Genomic DNA, 19,503 nt, shown 5'->3' on the forward strand with positions numbered 1-19,503 from the left:
ATCCTGTACTCAGTGATATGAATATGTCACTTAACCTTGTTTGTCCTTGACTCAGAAGACTTGGAAGATACAGTGAAACGCCTTTAGTGTTTTTCTAAAGACAAAATTTGCATTCTTTTTCTTTAGGAATGTCTACATTTCCCAGTAGTACTTTGAATTTGACTATATGCACAGATGTGGTTGATGTTGATTTTGAGTGTGTGTAAGCTACATACTAGGCTATGTACATATCATAAAATCAAACATGGCACGACAGGGCTTTAGGAATTGGCCCAAGGGCTTCAGCCAGAAAATGATCTCAAGTCTTCTTTGACATTTAATACTATATATTTAATATATTTTCTTGAATTTTAATCACAGTTGAAATTCTCTGAAAGTCTGAATTAGTTATCTTTGATCTTTTTAGTTCAATAGATTAAAAGTCTCAAAGCATTTCTTGTAACAATATAGTTTTTAAAAAGCTTTCTAAAAGTAAAGATTAATGGTGTTTTTCATGATAATAAATGCATTTTAACTGCCAAAACCGAAGCTCAAGAGTGCAATGTAAAGTTGTGCACAATTTTAGGAAGATTTGGGTGTTCTTAGGAGTTGAGGATCAACTGCCCAATTTTAATGACCAATTTTATTTGGCCAATCTTCAGGGGAAAAAAAAGGGTTTTAGAGCCTTTTCTTGCAATCTTTTTCCTGCTTCTCCAATCATCAGATAACACACATACACGCAGACATACAGACATACACACCCACAAATCAATAAGGAGTCAATGAGAGGTTGTCTTTTCACAACGTGACTGCATGTAACATTTTGAAAAATTTTCAAACTGGACTCAATGCAGTTGAATGCTTGAAGTGTTCAGAGAGATTTAAAGATGTGTACTCCTTCCTGTCATCCCCACATGGTTTAATGGGTGAGGTGAGAGATCGCCTCAAGATTATTTCCAAGCCAAGAACAGAAAAGATGAAGAAAAACAAAATCAAACAAAAATGTTAGGTCTTTTATATGCTAGAGCTTTTGTATATTAGTGATCTAGCATAGCAGGGAGATCCTTTTAAAAAGCAACACACAGGATATTTACTTATATCTATCTATGCATTTATGGATATATACATATAAAGATGATTTGTCTGTCCTAGCTGAAAATGCAATCATTTTATTCTAATTGCGGATCTTGTTGCACAATCTCTCTACATTTAATTTGCTGTTAAGATATATACTATGGCAACCAAAATGCCCGTCAATGATAGACTGGATAAAGAAAATGTGGCACATATACACCATGGAATACTATGCAGCCATGAAAAAGAATGAGTTCATGTCCTTTGCAGGGACATGTATGAAGCTGGAAACCATCATTCTCAGCAAACTGACACAGGAACAGAAATCTGAACACCGCATGTTCTTATTCATAAGCGGGAGTTGAACAATGAGAACACATGGAAAGAGGGAGGGCCTGTGCCACACACCTGGGCCTGTCAGGGGGTAGGGGCTAGGGGAGGGACAGCATTAGGAGAAATACCTAATGTAGATTACTGCATGATGAGTACGGTAAACCACCATGGCCCGAGTATACCTATGTAACAAATCTGCACATTCTGCACATGTATCCCAGAACTTAAAGTATAATAAAAATTATAATAAAATAAAGTATAATGAAAATTATATATATACATCTATATATAGAGATAGCTATATAGATAGATAGATAAATATAAGTGCATTCTCCAGAAGGCAATTGCTTCTCCCCAAAACATGTTCTACTTCTTTTAAAGCCTCTGGTAAAACTTTTATCTAAGCCATCAGATTTAGCAATTTGTAACTGATCTAATCTCTCCACAAAATCCTTGCTTACTGAAATTGCATCCAACAGTTTCTCACTATAAACCTTTCAGCTCACATAAAACTGAATGACAACCTATGTCTTTCCTCTATTTTATTTTCATAGTCTCATGTTGTTTTTCTTTTAACCCCTCCAAATAGATAAGCTTAATCAGAAATCACAAATCATTTCAGCAATTACCAGGTATGGCATTATGAAACAGATAATCAGTTAGAGTTAACATAATAAACACAAAGAACCGCAATATCGGCCATCATCAGATGGAATTTAAGTAATTACAGCATTCTTTTTCATTAATCCTCCAATAGAATATAAGGGTTTCTAAAGGTTTATAGGTGAGTGCCATTATCTGAAAGAGGCTTTCTTTTTATTCCTTTATTATTTAATGCATTCACTCATTCATCAAACATTGATTATTATCTAAGCACCAAATATTATGTTAGTATAGAGGATATAATGTTGAACAAAAATAGGCACATGATTTATAATTGTTTAATTTAAACATAAAATTGCCTCAATAATTAACTATGAGGCTTAATGACAGATGTCTATCACATAAACCTTTTCTGAATAGGCAATTATATTTGGGAAAAAATCTTCTTCTTGTCTCCTCTATTTATTACTGAGTTGTCAAGCATTGTGTTTGATGCAAATTAAGTGCTCAACTAATACATATTTAATGATGAAATTTATGTTTATATTAATATAAAATCTTTGATCTTTTAGATTTTGAAATTCCACTTATTACAGTTTCTTGAGTCTCACATTGGGCTTGTAATAAAGGTCTTTATTTCATTGTAAACCCAAATTCTGGCCAGTACCTAAACTACTTCTTCACAATAAATACGTCATTATTTCTTGGGCTGCCTAAGTTATATGGATTTTATTATATCTGGATTCTCCATAAATCCCCGCAAATGCCTAACCTAATGGGCAGAAGATATGGCAATTGTGAAATTGGGACCTGAGAATCCAGGTGATTCCTAGTAAATAATATTAATCCCATGAAACTAGGAAATCTTGCTTAATTTAGATGTTATTTGAAGTCTTGTCATACCCTAAAACAATTGGGTTTAAATGCTGGAAAATGAGAGATCAATGTGAGAAGATGAGTAGGTACTCTCCAATTTTTTGTGTCCCATAGTACTTTGCAGAAAAGGCATTTTATGGCAATCTACGGAACAAGTAGTTGATTGACAGGTTGAATCAATTATTTTTTCCTGGGAAAGTAAATAGGAGTACTGAAAAGTGTAAAATCAGTTCTATGTTGAGATTTCCAGATGTGATTTGCAATGTCGTAACTTTAACATGTGACAAGAGAAGATGAGTCTATCTTAGATAGAATCAATATATGATGATTCCCTCCTTTTCTCCTGTTCGACTCAGCTGCAAGAAAACTTGTAGTTCTCCAAGCATGACGAGGCTGGCTTACTTCTGTGCCCCTTTAGTTTTTCCCTGAAGTTGCAGTTCTTTCAGAGCCCTACTTAAGGTAGGATGGATGCCTCCCAGTGGATGGTACATAATGGATAGGTGCAGAGACTTGGTCTCTGTCTCTCTTGCCCTGAAGTTCAAGTTTTTCTGAATTAACCTAAGTCCTCAGAATGCCACTTACTCCTCTGGTTACTGCTCTAAGATTCTGGCCTGGTTATTTCTTAACTAATCTTATGGCTCTATGATGCTTCTGAAGAACATTTATGCCGTTATCCTCAGCAAACTAACACAGGAACAGAAAACCAAACACTGTATGTTCTCACAAGTGGGAGCTGAACAATGAGAACACATGGACACAGGGAGGGAAACAACACACATTGGGGCCTGTTGGGGTGCAGGGGGAGGGAGAGCATTAGGATGAATAGCTGATGCATGCTGGGCTTTGTACCTGGGTGATGGGTTGATAGGGGAGGCAAACCACCAGGGCACACGTTTCCTTATGTAACAAACCTGCACTTCTAACCCAGAAATTAAAATTAAAATTAAATTAAATTAAAAAATTATCTAGTATCCTTTTTAGTTTTCAGTAGGAAGGTTATTGTAAATAACCTAATCTGACTTATTTACAGAAACAGAAGGTGGAATTATCACTAATGTTTTTTTTAATTAATGGATTTCTTTTGGATTGTACCATTCTACAACAGCCAGCATGATAATGACCACAAGATACTCTAAGTACAAAAATGCTGCCTTAGAATGGGCTCATGTTCTAAAATTCCTATATCCTCACCTTTTACAAAATGCCCAATAAACTATAGATCTGCAAATTTTCTTTCTATATTTATGGATAATTCCATATATGGAATATGCTAAGATGTTGGGATATAACATTTACACGGTTTTGAATCTTTTATTACCAGTGTTCTGCCTTTTCTGTGAGGTACTAAAAGATTTTGGACAAACGAACCTCCATGATATCAGGTAGATTTTGAGTGTTTAAAGCAAAATCTTCTTTAAATGCTTCCTTCCTCATTCTTTCCATATTTTATGGTACTATTTTTCATTCTGAATTAGCAGCATCTTTGAATTATTCTCATTTCACCAAAGTCATCTGTTATAATGTTATTATTACTTGATAAAGTACAATGTCATTTAATTAACTCCTCATCTCCTGGAAAAATTTTATGTGATCCCATGTATTTATTCAACCCATACTTAGTGGATGCCTAGTATATGCCAGGCACAATGTTAGACATTGAGAAGTAGATTAGTTGCAGAAAAATTGCTGCACAGTTGTTCTATTTCTACTGTCTCCATTAGAGAATCTTTTTCATTATTTTTGAAAGAACTTTGCAGTGGAATAGCTAATGTGTTATCTTCGGCATGATTTCCTTTTCATGACACTCCCTAATCATTTCCCAATATTGGTAATGTGAGGACATGTGAGTCAATTGTCTTTGAATTCATTTTTAAATGATTCATGGAGATAATCATCTCAACAGGAAAATATGAAGCACTTATATTTTATTTCTTCATATTAGAGGCCCCTTAAGAATACCTCTACTTAAATAAAATGCACCAGTGTTAATGTTTTCTGGAACATATTTAATCCAGTAGTAGTTTAGTTGACTTATCTCTCATCTCTATGAAATTCAACGTTTTTTCTTATTCTTTAGGACAAAACTTTTACTTCAATACATTATTTCAGGTGTATCAGTTGAAATACAAATAGAGCTGTTGCTATATATGACATTTATAGCATCAAAAATGAGATCCAGTTCTGTGTATGTTGAAAAAACTGATTTGAAAATCAATAGGTTTAGTTGAATATATGGGGACATAATAGGGTCTTGAATGTAGCTATAGTGCTCTACTCCATATTACCTTATAATTCTGAAGTTACACATCCTTCTCAAGATGTAAGAACAATGTAGTATGTACTGAATATTTATATGAGAGCACACTAACTTTGTATGTTCTTTAAAGTCTACTCTTGGAATTTCTTTCTACATTGAAATTTAAGGCTTGATTAGTGCATAGAAAGTATACATCTAGGAACATTATGCTTATTTCTACCAAATATAAAGTTTCATTATTTTTTGAAATAAAGAATTACTTATTTTAAACTCTTGGAGAAATGGGATGAGCAAAATTTTAAAAGTGATCATTATTCTTGAAACTTCCTATGTTAACCCAAATTTAGAACTAAGAAATATACACTTTAATAGCTTATCCCCGTAAGAAATTTCTCTACAAATTATAGTTTGCATCTCATAAGATCATGACATTAAGCTTGAAACTTAACAATTCGACATCATTTTTCATACTTAAAACACCTTGGAAAAGCATTAACTAATTAATCAAATTAGATAACAATTCTGTTATGAACTGAACATTATATTGAATCATTTGCTGCAGAATATCAAGATGGCATATGTACGGATGTCACTTTTGAAGTAATGATTATAGCCATGTGCAGTAAAGTATTTATTACCTTATCTAATTAATACACATTTTGGCATGTCAGGGTTTGTGGGTAATTATAGTTTTCTATTGCGGTAATAATTTGTATGATTTATGAAGCCTATGAAACAACAATGTGAGCCAAAAAGCTGTCTGGAATAATTACAGTTAAGCAGCGTGATCAACAGGTATGCCCAGCCAAGAGAACACAGCCCTGGGGATAAGATCCTCAAACAAACAGAAGCGACTGGAGCTGTTCACTTCTCAGCCTGCTTTTTCTCACCTGAAAAAAAATGGCCCACCCACCGTTCTCAGCTGTGTTAACAAAGCACTGATTGCTTAAGTCTAGGTGGTTATTTTCCAAAGGTTCGTGTGCTAATGTGGAGGACTTCATTAAAAAAAAAAATCATGGATCATGTAAATTTTCAGTTATTTCAAGGAAGACTGAATGTCGACACATTTAATTTGTTTAAGAATGGCAATCCCTTCTGTGGCTACCAAAAACTCTTACCTAGAATCTGAATTTATTCTACTCCAGTTGGTGATAGAACACTCTTCGCCGTGCCATGCTGACCATTCCAACAGGCTCTGAGTCTGGCTTCCTTACGGAAGCAAGATACCTATAGTCATTGTCCTAGTGGAATGTAGAATAAAGTTTGTCTCACAAGAATTTTGCTCATGTAAAGGAACTGACTATCCAGAAACTTAAGAGTTGTTTATATAATTATAATTATATAAATGTCCACATTTATATAATAAATTTCAGGAAGTTGGTGAGTTGTAGGAGATTTACAGGTTATTCTTTATTGGACATTGGTTTTGCTTTGCTGAGTCTACTTTGACCTTCCCATCAGTCATTTTGTTTTGCTTCATATGAATATCCTCAAGGTATGTAATGTTTTAATTGGCTTTCAGCACATACACTGAAGCAGAAGATCCTATCTCACGGAAAGAAGCAGCTGTAAATTTCTGTGAACTGTTCTCAATATGAGGGGAGTTCTTAAATTAGTTTGATCTTTCTCAGAAAGACTAACACATCTATATCTTGCAGGAGTATATTGAATTTTTAGTTATCAACTCCAGGTAGAGCCAGGTTCTTACTGTCTTTTTATACTGGAAGACTAAAAGATAACATCAAATAATACTGACCATTGAAAGCAGTGTCATAGGATACTCCACTTTAAAATTAATGCTATATTGTAGGCAATCCGTAGACTGATAGCCACTTTTGTGTAAGTTGGAAAGTTACACTGCATAAGAAGGGCAACAGCTCCACAAGTGGTCTGGAATGGAAATCAGGAATTTCTCTTGACACATAACTAAGCAGTCGCCTTTACTGACCCCAAATTTATCAAGGACTCGTTTTATGGTGAGTCAAGGCAAAGAGAGGAACAGATGAGATAGATCAAGGATGCGAATTGGGGCCTAGAGAATCTGTAACACATGCCAATCTCAACCCTCGGTGATAAATTGTCTTTGAACCGTCAAGCCTTCTCTCACAATGGGTTAATCATCATCTAAAATGAAAATCCCTCTCTTTGACTTGCAAAATATTTGTTAGAGGAAAAAAGGTGGAATAAACACACACACACACACACACACACACACACACACACACACACAAACATAGTGAAGAAAATTTTTTTCATTCCAAGCAAGAAGCTACTTTTGGTAGAAAATGTGTCATTTTGGGGAGAAGTAAAACATTAGAGAAGGATATCCTTACTATTTGAATCCTAAAGTTACATTTAGGCTTTTTCTATTTTACTAGGCACAGAAAAAGTTCAGGTCAAATGGTACTTCTAGGAGGAAAAAACGTTTGTGCTTTTAAATGTTTTAAGTAGAATTTTAGAGACAGATATTTGAGTAATTAAATCCATTCTGCCCCTGGGCTTAGCATGCAGGCAACATCCAAAATACCCATTCCCTTGCCTCCTCCTCTCTGTTCTAACACGGCAGCTTGTCCCCTTCTCCCACCCACAGAGGCAGACACACATGCTTCCTGTAGCTTCCTGTAAATGACAATGGCCCCAGTAGGCTAAAACCCCTCCAAGAAAACAAACAAACAAAAAAGGTAAAATAAAGTTCAGAAATCCAAAGGTCAAAGAGTAGACTGAAACCAAAAGCTATGTCAGGATATTAAGGGGAGGTAAAAACAGGGTGAAAACATACTGCTAATCTCCATGATTACAACTTCATTTTACAGTTTGCTGCTCATCATGGATGAGGACAAACAGTTTGGTGAAACTGAGGTTGGAATTATATATGTGTAGCATGGAGGCATATATGCATATATATGCGCACACACACATATAAACAAATATGCTGTTGCACATTTAATCTTGTATGAGCTTTTATGTATAGCTTATGCATAAAAACTAAGATTATGTATTAAAAACATTTTATATTTTCTACAGTTTTTGCTGTCATTTCCAGGCATCACTCATGTCTTTTCCTTTTTTGGTAACTATAAGCTTATTGATTAACTTCTATTTCTTTAATATTTGCCACTTACCAAAATTGATGCTGTTATTCAAAGGATGTATTTTATGAAAATTTCAATTAAGGCTATGTATGTATAGTAATTTGCTTTTTCAAATTATGGGTGTCCTTACAAAATTGATTTATTAACCATATACCTTATTTTATTTTAAAGTTTAACCATATGCTTTAAAATAAAATAAGGTGTATGGTTAATAAATACAGTTTATTTATTTATTTATTTATTTTTGAGAGAGGGTCTCACTTTGTCACCCAGGCTGGAGTGCAGTGGTACAATCTTGAATCACCGCAACCTCGGCCTAATGGGCTCAAGTGAGCCTCCCAGCTCAGCCCCCTGAGTAGCTGAGACTACAGGCACATCCCACCAAATCCCAGTAATTTCTTCTGTATTTTTTGTAGAGACGGGGTTTCCCCATGTTGCCCAGGCTGGTCTCAAACTCCTGGGTTCAAGCGATCAGCCCACCTGAGCCTCCCAAAGTGCTGCGATTACAGGTGTGATATTTATCATAGACTTTAAAAATATTAAAGTCACTGCTATTAAAAATATGAAGCTGTTAATGTTATTTCCCAGAATCATTTACACGTGGACAAGTCGCGTTCACCTTGTCCAGTTATTTTTTTCCACCACTAGTTTCTTGTTTAATTGCATTATCTGGTAATGTCGTTATATGAATGTACTCTTGCCAAAGGCGCTAACAAAGCTGAAAATGAACACGGTTTATACCTGGTGGCTGTAGTCAACAGGCTCTGTGTTCTTCATTAAACGGTGACCAAACTGGAGGTGTTACTGGGAATTATACTGCCTCTTCTTTCCAGGAACTGTCTTCTTTCACCTCAAGAGGCAAAGGCTCTGTTTCATTTTGTTTTGCTCTCAATAGCTTCTCTCACAGGGAATAAAAACACTAAAATCTTGTGTATCTTTAGGCATTTTTTTTTTCAATTTTCCAGAAAATTATTCTCTGAAGAGTAGTTTCCTTGCTTTGAAGAGGCAACTCTTTCGATGTTAACTCTTTTCATTACTCACTTTTTGGCAGTGACCCCCCTAAAACAAGAAAAAAGATGAAGATGAACAACCTGAACTGGACTCCTGCCAAGTTCGCAAATCGATTTTGCAAGTGAGATAATGATGCATCGCCAGAAGCATTGTAGACTATTGACCTTAGCGTTTCTTTATTTTTTATATTTTGATACAGGGTCTTGCTCTGTCACCCAGGTGGAGTGCAGTGATGCAATCATAGCTCACCTCAGCCTCCCAAGCCCAAGTGATCCTCCCACCTCAGTCTCCCGTGTAGCTGGGACCACAGGTGCCACCACTACACCCTGCTTAATATCTTTTTAAATTTTTTTTTTGTACAGATAGAGTCTCACCATATTGCCTAGGCTGATAGAGCATTTTTAAATTTTATATTTTCTATCAGTTGGGGACGGCGATGAGGTCTGATTTGATTCTTTCTGAATTTCAGTAGCTTTATCATCTACATGTGTCTTCACAGTGTGTTTTTAGAGTTTGCTTTAAAATTCTTCTTGAGGTATGTTTTCTACCTCCTGACCGTAGAAGTGAAACAGCTAGATTGCAAGTCATTAAATGTATCCAATAATTTTGATTCTTTAAAGCTCTTACTCAATTTTACTCTATGTACTGCAATTAAATTCATCTGATAATCCTCATACATTGCTGATTTACCAAATTAAATAAATGATCTCACTGAGATGTGTTATATTTGTTTGCTGCCAAATTCATGCAGAGTGCTTCTATATCATTTAATATTGAAGGGTGCTTCAACATGGATGATAAAGTGGATAATCATGGTGATCGGACAATTCAAAGGTATTAAAACACCTGTTCCACAATAATTTGAATCTGTTCCATCAAACTTTTGTTTGGGAATTTAAAACTACTTAATTATATGGTTAAATAAAATACATTTTTATCTTTCTTTAGTGTATGATAGACTAAGTAATATTAGAAGTTGGGTACAGTAAATCTTGGAAAAACACCATTTAAAGTAAAATATAGTAAGATTTTAAAATGTTAAGATTTTAAAATGTTAAGATTTTAAACAATGGTCCAACCACATTAGAAAGCAGCTTAGAAATTTCTTAAACAGACTTACAGTCTACACTAGCCCCGTAAGTCCTAGATATTTACTCAAAAGAAATGAAAGTATATTTCTAAACAAAGACTTGTGCATAAATATTTATGGAAGTTTTATTTGTAATAGCTAAAACTGGAAACAAACTCATTGTCCATCAACAGATGATGCACAAATAGTTGAATACTGTTTAGTGATAAAAAGAATGAATTATTATTATATACAACACTGAAGAATCTCAAAATGATTGTATTGAGTGAAAGAAAATGCAAACTAATTTGTAATGATGGGAAGCAGATCAGTGGTTGCCTGGGGGTGGGGTAGGAAGTCGTGGGAAGAGAGTTTACAAAGAGGCAGGAGGAAATTTTGGGGTGATAAGTACATTCAATACATAATTTTGGTGATAGTTATATGGACGTATACATATTTCAAAACATCTAATTGTATGCTTTACACATTGACAGCTTTTTGCATGTTAATTTTACTTCAACAAAGTTAGTTTTAAAAGGTAAACAATGGGTTTCTACCTAAAGGAAATAATTATATAAAAAAGATACCTGCACTTAGACATGTATTGCAGCACAATTCACAATAGCAAAGATGCAGAATCAACCTAAGTGTCCATTAACAGGTGATTGGATAAAGAAAATGTAAATACACACCACGGAATAATTTTAGCCATGAAAAAGAATGAAATGATGTCTTTTGCAGCAACATGGATGGAACCATAGGCCATTATCTTAAGTAAAATAACTCAGAAACAGAAAGTCAAACACTCCGTATTCTCACTTATCAGTGAGAGCTAAATAATGCATACACATGGACACAGAGAGTGGAATTATAGACATAGAAGACTCAGATGAGTGGGAGAGTAGGAGCAGTATGAGGGATAACTGCAAAACAGGTGTTGCATATGTTATTCGAGTGATGGTTACACTAGATGCCCCGACTTCACCAGCAATATATCCATGTAACAAAACTGCACTTGCACCCCTAAACTTATACAGATTTTATAAGGTAAACAGAAAGAACACTATATACCACCTATATCCTTGTATCAATAAGCAAGTTTGGGAGAAATTGAGATGAGAAGACCCATCATGACTGTGAAACGGGAGAGTTGATGCCTTCTTTAATGCCAAAATTGTCTGAAGATTTCTCATTGCAACCCCTCCTTCATCACGGCAAAGGGTACGGGGAGGGCAAAGGCACTCAAATTCTGAGAAATACTCTTATAGGGGAACACAGGGATAAGATCCAAAATTCCACTTGTGTTGATCTTGTAGGTTCAACCATTCACTTATTCACTCATTCATGCAACCAAGTGTTTGTCAGGTGCCAACGGTGGGCCAAATATTGTATTCTCATTAGGGCTAGAAATGAAATGAAAACAGATGCCTTCCTCATGGCGCTTATGTTATAGATAAGGGAGAAAGATATTATCAAGTACTCAAATAAATTCATGGGTACAACTGTACCAAAAGTTTTTCAGGAGAGCTTCAGCATGATGTGAACGCCTATATTTAGTGATTTTACCTAGTTAGGAAGAACTCAGAACCAGTCAGGATGGGGAGCTCAGGAAGCATCAGTTATATTTTTATATAAAATGCATGTACTGAATCTTATACATGATATACAATATAACATAGCATATTATTATTACTTAGCATCATTGTCTGCTTAAATACAGAAAATCAAATGCAGAGAGATAGAGGAAACTAACATTTGTATCTGGCAACGTAGCCTGATATGGTTTGGCTGTGTCCCTACTCAAATCTCACCTTAAATTGTAATAATCCCCACATGTCAAGGGTGGGGCCAGGTGGAGATAATTGAACCATGGGGACACTTTCCCCTGTACTGTTCTTGTGGTAGTGAATAAGTGTCATGAGATCTGATGGTTTTATAAATGGGAGTTCCCCTACACAAGTTCTTTCCTGCCTGCTGCCATATAAGATGTAACTTTGCTTCTCATTCACCTTTTGCCATGATTGTGAGGCCTCTCTAGCCATGTGGAACTATGAGTCCATAGTTCTTTTATAAATTATGCAGTCTCAGGTACGTCTTTATCAGTAGCATGAGGACAGACTAATACATAGTCTATTAGTTATGAGTGGACTTTGAAGCAAGTCTCTCTCTCTGTGTGTGCTTTCTTCTGTTTTGTTTCATTTTGTTTTGTTTTTTGAGACAGGGTCTGACTCTGTCACCCAGACTGGGGTGCAGTGGCATGATCATGGCTCACTGCAGCCTCAACCTTCTGGGGTCAAGCAATTATCCCACCTCAGCCTCCCAAGTAGCTAGGACTACAAAACTGTGCCACCACTCCTGGCTAGCTTTTGTGCTTTTTGTAGAGACAGGGTTTCGCCATGTTGCCCAGGCTGGTCTTGAACTCCTGGGCTCAAGCAACCTGCCTGCCTTGGTGTCCCAAAGTGCTGGGATTACAAGTATGAGCCAATGAGCCTGACTGAACCCAGTTTCTTTGTGTTTAATTTCCAGATCTGCAGTTTGTTAGTTATGGACCTTAGGAGAATCTCATTACTCTGTTAAGTCTTAGTTACTTCATGTGTAAAAGAATAATAGAATGAATAAGGTCTTAGGGATTAAATAAGAGAATGCATAGTAACATTGAATAGACACTAGTCATTATTATTACTACTATGATAAAGATAATTTGTTATTTGTTCCCATGACATGTTTCATGCTTGCTCTAGTCACGGACTCAGGCATATACAAAAATTAAAGAATAAAACAAAACAAAAAATTGCCATGACTGAGGCTGTTGGCAGTTGCATCTCAAGCAGTAGTTTGTAGTTTTAGAAAAGGAACAGACATCCATAAATAATGTGAAGGAGAAGTCTGAATTCAGTTGTTGTGGTGGAAGACAAAGGTTGCAGGACAAGTCAATCATGCAATTTCTTGACCCTATTGTTATCTTGTGTGTGGGAAGAGGTATTTCTCATGGGACAGTCGTAAGAGTGATATGGTTTCCAAGTCACCATAAATGCCTGAGAATATGTCCTCAATCCACATGTTTATAGATAAAAGGAATTAAGTGCAATACTGATAGGATGGAGAAAATAAGAAATTTACTTTCTATCTAGGCTGTCATGTATTATTTCTTCCTTCATAGCCTGGATTATGTTTCCTAATATTGACAACATTTTTCTATGTCTCATGTTCATTCATTTATTCCTTCATTCACCAAGTATTTTAAGGGCCTATTATGCACCAGGCCCTATTCTAGAAGCTGGTCTATATGGAGAGTATCTTCTCATAAGGTATTGTATGATTGACTATGCTCTAATATAGATTTTGGAGACCAGTTAATCATTTAATTTCAATTTTACATAAACATTTATTCTAACTCTATTCTCTTCCAGACACTATGTTCAGGGTGCAAAAGGAACTAGACAAGATTGTCTTGAGCCTTGTGGAGATAATTTAGTGAGAAAGCCACATTGGACAGGCAATGACAAGTGTGATGAATGCGCCACAGTTGCACAGGATGCTGTGGGAATGTACAGCCGGAGGAGTTCCCTGATCTTTGAGGTCAGAAATATGCTCACTGGTGAAGGGAATTTACTCTGAGAAATGGCTTTAAAAATGAAACCAATGCTTGAACAATAGCTAGCTCCATACCTGACTCACACTGAATACTTTCCGATCTTGTTCCCCTTGCTTCCATTGCCTGTAATGTTTGCGAACATTATTTTCTACAGTAAGAGATCTCAGGTTGCTTTCGATGGTGAGCACAACATCATATTCACCGTCCTGTTTTATTCCTTATAGCATCTGGTTCCATATAAGTTTATTCTTATTACTGTTTAATAACGGTGATGATAGCAAAGGTGGAATAACTCATACTCCAAAGTGTTGATCAAGGATCTCAGTGAATAAGTGAGAAACGCTGTATTTAATTAGAGTTATTTTTCCAAGTAATTTTGAATATATGATCTTTCCTTTTATGGCTTATTATGTAAATGTTTAAACCTATGGTAGAATATGTACATGTTTATACACATACACACACACATATATATGTATATTATATATATGTGTGTGTATATATATATATGCGTACAATTCATGGCAATTTTTTTCTTTTTTTGAGACAGAGCCTTGCTCTATCTCCCAGGCTGGAACGAGGTAGTGTGATCTCAGCTCACTGCAACCTCCGCCTCCTGGGTTGAAGTGATGCTCATGCCTTAGCCTCCCGAGTAGCTGAGATTACAGGCGCCTGCCACCATATGTAAAGAATGCTGAATCAGATTATTTCAACTACATCAATAAATAATATTTAATTACTATTATTATCCTTTGTGCCTATGAGAATTTTTTATCTTTGAATAACTAAAATACTTGCAAATCAAGCAAGGGTTTTGCTTATTCCAGAAACACCTTGAAATTGCATCACTCCTCTTCTTGTTATTGTAGAAATTTTTACTTTTAAATATTAAAGAAAAATCTATTTTTCCCTAGATGGCATTGTTTTATGTACCTTATAGCAAGAGTTAATATTTCTCTAAAGAAATGACAGGTCACACTTCATAACGAAAACCAATTTTTAAAAAATTCTTGATGTGTTGTAGTTTTAAAAGGAATATTTAAAACCAAGTATTATAAGAAATTCAAAATAGAGTTTGCATACGGATAGGCTAAGATACAAATTTAAGAATAATAACATATTTACTAAATCTATTACTATCACTAGGCATTGTTGTAGGATTTTTCCATCTATTAATATGTATAATCCTCACTGCAACCTTTTAAATGCTGACCCATTTTACTTGTGAGGAACTTGAGTTCTGATTGGTTATGAAACTTACTCCAGGTAATACAACTAGTAAAGGCACCGAGATTTCAACCTCTCAGTCTGGCTCCAGAGCCCATGCTCTTAATCTGTCTGCAAAAAAAAAATGTAACCTTAAAGCTTTCATTTCTCTAATAGGTAGGAGCCACTGCTATGGTGAGGTTCAAGGAATTTATTCCTAAGCAGGCAACAAGAACAGGGACTATCCCATACAAATAGGAGATGACAGCTCCTTTAAACATGATCTACTAAAGTCTCAGGGGTATTTTTAGATGGGACCCAGTGGGTTCACACCGATGGGTTAGATTTTTAAAATTACAATGCATTTTGTTTAGAAGAGGGATTAAAGCATTTGCCAAAATGATTTGTGTTGACAAAATGGCTTAGTACTTTTGGCAGATTTATTTTGGAGAATGGAATAAATTAAGGTGTCTAGCAAAAGATGTGCTACAGCCACTGAAACAATTTCAAGTATTTCAGAAACTCTATTTTTATTCACTTTGCAAAATGTGCTTAGCTGAACTGCCAGGCCCTGTTACATTTCCATTTCTAAGCAATTAATTAAAATCCCAAATCAGTTTTTTCTTGATCATGCCAGCAGGAGTCGGTTACCATGGAAATAGGAAGATCAGTAGTATTTGGAAAAGAGAGGGAAAAAATGGCTTGCGTTGGTCTTTTATTGCAGAAACATAAGTGATGGTCTAGAGTAGCTTGTTGGCGCAGCCATGGGAAGCTCTGCCCCCAACAGCAAGTGTGGCAGCAACAATTGGAAATTACTGACAGTCCTGAAGATTACATTTTGCCCCCTAGGGATATCATTGGGCCAGTTGAAAAAATCATTAACTCGGCTTTTTCATGTCTTCTATCTATAGGTTAAACCCCCAAATGTAATTGATTACAGAGTATTCTGTTGTGGCTAAGCAGGATTTCAAATCAATAATTGGTTATATTTTGCAAAGAGCCATCAAAAACCATTTACGATTTTTTTTTCTTATGTCGAGCCAATATGCTTTAGCTATAAAGCCCATTTCCAGACAATAGTGCAAACTAAGAATGACCATGATTGAAGCCATACTTATTTACACTTTAAAAAATGAAAGCTTATAGGATATCTTCATCTTGCTAATTCAGTAGTGTTACCCTACAGACAGTACTTTAAGAAGGAAAGTGTAATAAATACTAACATGCCTATATTAAAACAAATGACGATTGTACTGAAAAAAAATAGAAACCTTGTTAAAGACATGATTATAATGATATAGGTGAAAATGATAATAACGTCTAACATTTGTTAAGGTTTCTATGCCAGGCATGTTCCTGATGTTTTGAAAGTATAAACTCGGTGTTTCTCAACACCATGAGGAATACCCTAATATGCATAGATGCTGTGATTGTTTTGAATTGTTGAAAGTTTTCTGTGAGGATAGATTCTGTGCTTTCATGTGTCGCTCATTAAGTTGTCTGTGAAAGAAGATGAGTAACAGCGTTGCACTATGCATAAGGTTATTCAGGTCCTACACAAAAACTTCTGTGTGAATTAGCCAGTGCTTTACTGAAAATCAATGTGAAAACATCCAGATATTAGGAAGAAAGAGGAAGCAAATTAGGACTTCATGTATCACTCCAGCATGAAACTCCAATGGGGAAATTAGTCTAAAATCATCCAAGAGAAGCTCCAGTCTGTATATAATGACAATAACTAGGAAAATGGGAATTTTTCACTAAAGATTTTCCTTATTGCTATACTCAGTTGATATAATGTTAGCATTTGCATCTATTAAACATTATTAGGTTTTCCTCATGTGAAAGTCCTCAAGGCATATCCACATGTCTTAGCCTATAAATATTTTATGGTGATAATTATTTAAGATGAGTGGCAGTATTTTTTTAGTCAATTTTTGGAAGAAAATAATAAAGCTACAAATTCCTCCAGTTTACTGTAAGATGAATAAAAAGTTCCCAGCCACTGAGTCACCTTTGGCAGCACAAATCATATAGGTGTTTAGAATCCTGGTGCCATATCACACACTATGTGGCAAAAAGGTTATTAGCTTTGTGAATCATACCATCTTTCCAGTTAGTTCTAGCTAGGCAGCTAGAATGAATTTCGAAACGTATAAACACAGTAGAAAAAGTGACATGGTGTGCTAATATCTGTTGTTATTCAATGCCATTCCTGTCAATCTAAGCTCTCCCTATATATTTGTCTGGAAGCCTGAATCAATATTCCACAGCTTTCCTTGCCTGTAGGATTCTGGTTTAGATTTCCTATTATAGTCTTTTAAATCCAACATAATTATCAAGTGCATACTAAATGATTAGCACTGCACTATTCAGTATGGGGAAATCAAAAAAGAATGAAACCCAGTTGTTGATTTCAAGGGATGTAAAACCTTATAATACTCCTTATAGCACATAACGTCATGATCTGAATGCATTAAAAACTTAGGAATTCTTGTTACACTGATCTCACAATGATGGTCCCATAAACTCTAGCTTCTACTACCCTGTAGACCTGCACTGTTTAATATGGCAGCCACCGGCCACCTGTGCTAGTGGACATATGAAAGGTGGCTAGTCTCAACTGACGGTGCTATAAGTATAAAACACATAATGATAGATTATAGAAGGATGGTTCCCAGAGGCTAGATAAACAGAATATGTAGATCAACATCTAATTAATTCATTTGGCAGTATCCTCTGAGTCCATGTCATGTTCCAGCTACAATACTAGGTATTGGGGAATAAAAATGTATGCGGGATATATGGTGCATTAGTCTGTTTTCATGCTGCTGATAAAGACATACCTGAGACTGGGAAATTTATAAAGAAAAAGAGGTTTAATGGACTCACAGTTCCACGGGGTTGAGGAGGCCTCACAATCATGGCAGAAGGTGAAAGGCATGTCTTACATGGTGGCAGGCAAGAAAGAATGAGAACCAAGTAAAGGGAAAGCCTCTTATAAAGCCATCAGATCTCACGAGACTTACTCATTACTATGAGAACAGTATGGGGGAAACCGTCTCCGTGATTCAGTGATCTCCCGCTGGGTCCCTCCCACAACACATGGGAATTATGGGAGCTACAATTCAAGATGAGATTGGGTGGGGATGCAGCCAAACCGTATCATATGGTAAATTCTACATATACAGTAATTATTATATAGTATTTGATAACCACCGTTATTAAGCATATGATGCCTGGCTAATTGGCTTTAAATTCTTACTCTCTTGCTTATTTTGGAAACTCATCTTCTAAGACAGATTCTCAACAAACCATGCTTCTTAGTACACATTCTCTGTCCTGTTAGCAAAGGAGACTGGCTCTGGGCAATAAAAAATGATAGTGACGTCTTGGGCTAGGTCATAAAAGTCTTGCAGCTTCCACCTGGGACTTCTTGGGACGTTTTCTCTGGGAAATCCAGGTATCTCTAACATGGTCAATCACTATGACACTGCCTTGCTGTGTGGAAGCCTGGACTTAGCCAAATGGAAAGCCACACAGAGAGATGTGTCTACCAAGGCCCCAGCTGTGCTAACCAACCCAGCGGAAACCCCTGACATGTGAGGGAAGCAGCCAGCATCTCTGTCCATCCCAATTAGGCCTTCAGCTGACTCAAGTTCTGGAGTGATAGGACTACAGTCACAGGAAAGAGCCTCTTAGTCGGGTCAGTTCAATCCACCTCTTAGTCGGGTCAGGTCAATCCACGCAATAGCATGGGAGAATTATAAATTATTGTTTTATGCAATCACATTTTGGGGGTGATTTATGGGATAGGAATAGACCCTTAGAACACTTAGACACTGTGTGAGTGTAACGAAGTTAATTTCCATTTACCTCATTTACTTTATTGAGAAGATGGGGACAGTCTATATCTCCTAGGCTTGTGGTGCCTGGACTTTAATAAGGCCTTAGCTTTTACTACCCTGTAGACCTGCACTGTTCAATATGGCAGCCACCGGCCACCTGTGCTAATGGACATATGAAAGCTGGCTAGTCTCAGCTGAGGGTGCTATAAGTATAAAATACACAATGATAGATTATAGAAGGATGGCTCCCAGAGGCTAGAAAGGGCAGTAGGGGGTGGCAGGAAGGTAGGGATGGTTAATGGGTACAAAATATTGTTAGAAAGAATGAACAATACCTGGTATTTGATATTATCATAGAGTGACTATTCTAAGAATAATTTAATTGTATGTTTTAAAATAACCTAAAGGAATATAATTGGGTGGTTTGTAACACCAAGGATAAACATGTAAAGGGATGGTTACTCCATTTTCCATGATATGATTATTACGCATTGCATGCCTCTATCAAAATATCTCATGTACCCCATCAATATATACAACTACTATGTACCCACAGAAAT

The 19,503-nt window shown here is 36.0% G+C and overlaps 1 long non-coding RNA gene across 5 annotated transcripts in view; it reads right to left on the reverse strand.

Moving 5' to 3' along the window:
- Nucleotides 1-8,662: 8,662 nt before the first annotated feature.
- LOC102138819 (uncharacterized) overlaps nt 8,663-19,503 on the reverse strand; it is a 996,710-nt gene continuing 985,869 nt past the window's right edge. For 2 of the 5 annotated variants that reach the window (XR_010577831.1, XR_012417221.1), the window contains one exon: nt 8,663-9,273. This is a non-coding gene — a long non-coding RNA (uncharacterized lncRNA). The remainder of the gene's footprint in view (nt 9,274-19,503) is intronic. The other 3 variants (XR_012417220.1, XR_010577829.2, XR_010577830.1) reach the window with 3 other exon arrangements.

The sequence above is a fragment of the Macaca fascicularis genome, chromosome 9 (genome assembly GCF_037993035.2).
Source record: "Macaca fascicularis isolate 582-1 chromosome 9, T2T-MFA8v1.1".
NCBI lineage: Eukaryota > Metazoa > Chordata > Mammalia > Primates > Cercopithecidae > Macaca > Macaca fascicularis.